Source organism: Pristiophorus japonicus, chromosome 13, assembly GCF_044704955.1.
Source record: "Pristiophorus japonicus isolate sPriJap1 chromosome 13, sPriJap1.hap1, whole genome shotgun sequence".
NCBI classification, from domain to species: domain Eukaryota; kingdom Metazoa; phylum Chordata; class Chondrichthyes; family Pristiophoridae; genus Pristiophorus; species Pristiophorus japonicus.
The window spans coordinates 189,939,723-189,946,217 of NC_091989.1; the positions used below are offsets into that span (position 1 = coordinate 189,939,723).

The window sequence follows — 6,495 nt, forward strand, 5'->3', positions numbered from 1 at the left end:
TCGCTGGGTCAAACTCCCAATCTAACAGCACTGTGGAAATACTTTCTCCACACAGCCTGCAGTGCTGCAAGAAGAACAGAAGAACATAAGGATTAGGAGCAGGAGTCAGCCATTCGGCCCCTCGAGCCTGCTCCGCCATTTAATAAGATCATGGCTGACCTTCGACCTCCACCTTCCCGCCCGATCCCCATATCCCTCGATTCACAATATCAACAAAAAGCCCCACCAGCGCCTTCTCAAGGACCAACGAGGCGATGGATGGGCAATAAATGCTGACCTTGACAGCAGCACTCACACCCCGAGGAAGAATTAAAACAAACAGCCCAGCTGGGTACAGGAGTGTCCTCTGTTCCTGAAGGCAGCCATTCTTCACGTGTGGACTTTGACCGTGAGCGTTGGCAAGGTACTTCACCGCGGAGATATCCTATACCGGGACTGACCTCACCCTTACCTGAAGCCTTTCCACAGGGAGACACGAGGATATGAGGAGTGGGAAACCCTTGCTGACATTCCCCCTCCCTCACCCAGGGCTGCCCATAACCTCTGACCTGGGCATGCCGACTGAGATATCCGGAACTTTCCCCTCGCATATTCCAATAAAAACAACTTTGTATTTATGTATCGCCTTTAATGTAGTAAAATGTCCCAAGATGTTTCACAGGAGCGTAATCAAACAGAATTTGACACCGAGCCACATAAGGAGATATCAGGACATGTGCACACAATCTTGGTCAAAGAGGTAGGTTTTAAGGAGCGTCTTAAAGGAGGAGAACGAGGTAAGAGAGGCGGAGAGATTTAGGGAAGGAGTTCCAGAGCTTGGGGCCTTGGCAGCTGTATGCACGACCGCCAATGGTGGAGCGATGAAAATTAGGGAGGCCAGACTTGGAGAGGGCAGAGATCGCGAAGGGTTGTAGGGCTGGGGGAGATGACAGATTGGGAGGGGCGAGGCCACGGAGGGAATTGAACACAAGGATAAGAATTTTAAATTCAAAGTGTTGCTGGACCGAGAGCCAATAGAAAGAAAGACTTGGATTTATATAGCATCTTTCACAACCACCGGATGTCCCAAAGCGCTTTACAGCCAATGAAGTACTTTTGGAGTGTAGTCACTATTGTAATGTGGGAAACGCAGCAGCCAATTTGCGCACAGCAAGCTCCCACTCACAGCAATGTGATAATCACCAGATAATCTGTTTTAGTGATGTTGATTGAGGGATAAATATTGGCCCCAGGACACCGGGGAGAACTCCCCTGCTCTTCTTCAAAATAGTGCCATGGGATTTTACATCCACCTGAGAGAGCAGATGGGGCCTTGGGTTAAAGTCTCATCCAAAAGGCAGCACCTCCGACAGTGCAGCGCTCCCTCAGCACTGCACTGGGAGTGTCAGCCTGGATTTATTGTGCTCAAATCCCTGGAGTGGGACTTGATCCCACGACTTGGTGACTCAGAGGCGAGAGAGAGTGCTGCCCACTGAGCCATAGCTAACAAAGTAGGTCAGCAAGTACAGGGGTGATTCCACTTAGCATTTTAGCTGTAAAGATAAGATGGAGTAAGTAATACTGGAAAGAAACCTCATCCAGAAATAGGTTGTCATTTAACAAGTCCCCCCAGGCTGCATTTACAATATTCAGCATAAAAAAACTGCCAGTTACACGGCTAAAGGTATCAGAGGACATTGGAAATTACCAGGAAAATCACAGAATTAATGGGGCCTCAGTCTCTGTAAAGACAATATGCTTATCCCAAAAAAATTACTTAACAATCTCTTTCTCCCTGACACCTATGCTCATTAACTGGTGAATAATAGATTTGAGTATAAAGGGGATAATTCCCCAAGTTATCTCCTCTTTCCTCTTCCATATCTCACCTCCTAATCTCTGCACTATTCCACTCACCTCCTGGCCGGCCGTCCACCCTCAGTAACCTCAGCTCATCCAAAACTCAGCGCCGTGTCCGAACTCGCACCGAGTCCCACTCACCCATCACCCAGTGTGCTTGATGACCCGTGTCCTAACTCGCACCAAGTCCCGCTCACCCATCACCCCTGTGCCCCATGTCCTAACTCGCACCAAGTCCCGCTCCCCTATCACCCCCTGTGCCCCGTGTCCTAACTCGCACCAAGTCCCACTCACCCATCACCCCCTGTGCTCGCTGCCCCATGTCCTAACTCACACCAAGTCCCACTCACCCATCACGCCCTGTGCTCGCTGCCCCATGTCCTAACTCGCACCAAGTCCCACTCACCCATCAGCCCCTGTGCTCGCTGCCCCATGTCCTAACTCACACCAAGTCCCGCTCACCCATCACCCCCTGTGCTCACTGCCCCATGCCTAACTCGCACCAAGTCCCACTCACCCATCACCTCCTGTGCTCGCTGACCCGTGTCCTAACTCGCACCAAGTCCCACTCACCCATCACCCCTTGTGCTCACTGCCCCATGCCTAACTCGCACCAAGTCCCGCTCACCCATCACCTCCTGTGCTCGCTGACCCGTGTCCTAACTCGCACCAAGTCCCACTCACCCATCACCCCCTGTGCTCACTGACCTACATCGGCTCCCGGTCCAGCAACGCCTCAATTTCAAAATTCTCACCCTAGTTTATAAATCACTCTTTGGCCTCACCACCAGTCCTCGCCCCACTCCCCTGTCCACCCTCTATCTCTGTAATCACTTCCAGCCCTACAACCCTCCAAGATCTCTGCACTTCTCCAATTCTGGCTTCTTGCTCATTCATGATTTTAATCTTTTTTTATTAAATTTTTCGTAGCCAATCTTTCCAATTCTTTGTCAGATCACAAACGCCAGAGGTCACCTTGCACACATCAAGGATCACCCTGCGCTAATGCTCTTAGCCAAAAGGCCTAGAGCCACTGCACCGTTCCTGGAAGTACTGCAATACCAGGTTCGTGCCATGGAGGTGGATGGGTCAGGCCCCCCACACACCTCCTATTTCCAAAAAGCATAGGAGAACCACCTTCCTGATCCAGGGAGAACCACGTTGGGATCATGGTTACTCCCCTGTCAGGTCAGTTACGCATGATCTTAGCCAAAAGGCCGAGAAGCGATTCATGATTTTAATCGCTCCACATCGGTGGCCGTGCCTTCAGCTGGCTGGGCCCCAAGCTCTGGAATTCTCTCCCTAAACCTCTTTGCCTCTCTTCCTTTAAGATGCTCCTTAAAACCTACCTCTTTGACCAAGTTTTTGTTCATCTGTCCTAATATCTCCTTACAAAAGTAAAATACTACGGATGCTGGAAATCTGAAATAAAAACAGAAAATGCTGGAGGAGGAGAGGGAGAACACAAGGGAAGGACTGTGACAGGGTGGGAGGCGGGAGAGATTAAATGACAAACGGGATGATGGTACGAGGCAAAAGGAGATGGTAATGGGACAAGTAAAGGAACTAAAGATGGCTCTAGTTAGGGTGAACTGTCATTTAATCTCTCCTGCCTCCCACCCTATCACAGACCTTCCCTTTTGATCTTTCCTCCCCACCCCCCTTTCCCCGCCCCTACATTTGCTTAAAAACCCGTCACATCTCTAACTTGTTCCAGGTCTGACGAAGGGTCATCGACCCGAAACGTTAACTCTGTTTCTCTCTTCAGATCAGTGTTAGCATCATCTCAAAAACCTCAACCAGGTCACATCAAAGTCTTTTCTTTGCCAGAGAGAACATGTTAACATCCATTAACCTTCCATGAAAACACACGCACAAATTCCTAAAGCCAAGAAGCATCTGTGTAGCTTGTCCCTGTGATGGGCAAATAGGCAGTTTAACTGGCAGAAGTGCATTCATCACCCAGCCTTCTTCCTCTTCAATATAATCAGTGGAAATGAAATTTATGCAGCCACGAAAGTTTAAAATTACCACCTTTATTTCTTCGAGGTAAGCACCATCAACATCATGGGCGGTCCCTCGGAATCGAGGAAGACTTGCTTTCACTCTTAAAATGAGTGCTTAGGTGTTACAGACACTTTAAGATGAGCTTGGTGTCAGCCGTGGCTCAGTGGATAGCACTCTCTCATCTCTGGGTCAGAAGGTCGTGGGTTCAAGTCCCACTCCAGAGACTTGAACTCAAAGATCAAAGCTGATACTCCCAGTGCAGTGCTGAGGGAGCACTGCACTGTCGGAGGTGCCGTCTTTCAGATGAAATGTTTAACCGGAGGCCCCGTCTGCTCTCTCAGGTGGACGTAAAAGATCCCAAAGCAGGATTTCGAAGAAGAGCAGGGGAGTTAATCCTGGTGCCCTGGGGCCAATATTTATCAGTAGCCAAAATCACTAAAACAGATTATCTGGTTATCATGACATTGCTGTTTGTGAGAGCTTGCTGGGCACAAATTTGCTGCTGTATTTCCTACATTACAACAGTGACTACACTTCAAAAACAAATTCATTGGCTGTAAAGCGTTTTGGGACATCCTGCATTCATGAAAGGCACTATAGAAATGCAAGTCTTTATTTCTCTTGTTTAATTTTTTTATACCGTGTTACTTTAACCTCGGCGTTAATCCATTTATTTCCGGCTAGGTTTAAATAGCACAGAGATGAACTCATGCTCCAGCTCCCTTATAAGACAAGAACATATATGGGAATATAGAGGGCTGCTGGGCCCATGGAACTGTATCCCAGCACGGCCATTTCGGGCTACCTTGGCCCCTCACTCTGAATCTCTCCACCATCCAACGCTGTCTTCAAGAACCGACCTCATTGGCCCCACCTTCAGTCTCCATCAATTACATCTCTCCTGTCTCCTTTCCACTTCTGTGAAAGCCCTTAGTGCTTTATTACATTGAAGATGTTATATTGAGTAGACTCGGCCTATAGTCTCTAGAGTTTAGAAGAATGAGAGGTGATCTCATTGAAAAGTATCAAATTCTTACAGGGCTTGAAAGGGTAGATGCTGAGAGGCTGTTTCCCCCCAGGCTGGGGAGTCTAGAACCAGGGGTCACAGTCTCAGGATAAGGAGTCGGCCATTTAGGACTGAGATGAGGAGGAATTTCTTCACTCCGAGGGTGGTGAATCTTCGGAATTTTCTACCCTGTGGAAGCTCAGTCATTGAGTATATTCAAGGCTGAGATCGATAGATATTTTGATATTAAGGGAACCAAGGGATCTGGAGATCGGGCAGGAAAGTGGAGTTGAGGTCGATGATCAGCCCTGATCTGATTGAATGGCGGAGCAGGCTCGAGGGGCTGAATGGCCGACTCCTGCTCCTATTCTGCACTCCTCTAATTTTGCCCTCTTGAGTCACCCTGAGTATAATCGCTCAACCATCGGTGGCCGTGCGTTCTGTTCCCTGGAATTCCCTCCCTAAACCTCTCCACCTCTCTACCGCTCTTTCCTCCTTCAAGACACTCCTTAAAACAGTCACCCGCCCTAATTTCTCCTTATGCGGCTCGGTGTCAAATATTTTGTTTTATAAGACTCCTGTGAAGCGCCGTGGGATGTTTTGCTACATTAAAGGCGCTATATAAATACACATTATTGTTGTTTCTTATGTTCTTATAAAACGTATGTAGGGTCACTAATTTTGGTTGGGTGTGTTCCTGGAGATTTCATCACATGACCTCTCGCCGTGAACTGCCCTGCCCCCACACTCCTACCATTGGTCGATCCTCCATGCTCCACTGCTTTCCGACGGCCAATTGGAAAGCAAACAGACCCTTCAATACCCGATTGGATTAGTCTTGAATGTTTGTGAAAAAGCCTTTGTATCCCCATCTACAATCCTTTTATAACTAATAAACCATAGAATGATAGGGCACAGGAGGAAGCCATTCGGCCCATCGAGCCTGTGCTGGCTCTTTGATAGAGCGATCCAATCAGTCCCACTCCCCCCGCTCTTTCCCCACGGCCCCGCAAATATCTTCCCATCAAGTATTTATCCAATTCCCCATTTGAAAGTTACTATTGAATCTGCCCCCACCGCCCTTTCAGGCAGCGCGTTCCCGATCACAATAACTCGCTGCGTAAAAAAAACCTGTTTCCTCATGTTGCTTCTTTTGCCAGTCACCTTAAATCTGTGTCCTCTGGTTACCACCCCTTCCGCCAATGGGAACAGTTTCTCCTGATTTACTCTAACAAAACTGTTGTATATGCAGACTATGGATGTACTCTCTGTGTCATCACTATATAGTTGCATAAGATGGAGACTTGTTTATCTGATGTACTGTCAATAAGGTTTACACTGTGTATATACTATACTGGCACCACTAGAGGGTGCAACTGGTGGAGACCGGGGGTTTCCTGCCCTGGTGGCAGGGCCCTGTATAAAAGGCTGCTCACCATGTTTGCACAGCACTCTGGAGTTACGAATAAAGGACCAAGGTCACTACAGTTTGAGTACATTGCCTCGTGGAGTCATTTATAAGAACATTATAGACATAATAAAAACCATTCATAATTTCGAACACCTCTCTCAAGTCTCCTCTCTGCTCTATGGAGAACAGCTTCTCCAGTCTCTCCACATAACTGAAGTCCCCCATCCCTGGA

General features: G+C 48.2%; 1 pseudogene; it reads right to left on the reverse strand.

Annotated features, from left to right (window-relative positions):
* Window positions 1–2,867: 2,867 nt before the first annotated feature.
* LOC139279096 (U2 spliceosomal RNA) lies at window positions 2,868–3,068 on the reverse strand (annotated as a pseudogene).
* Between the last annotated feature and the right edge of the window lie 3,427 nt (window positions 3,069–6,495).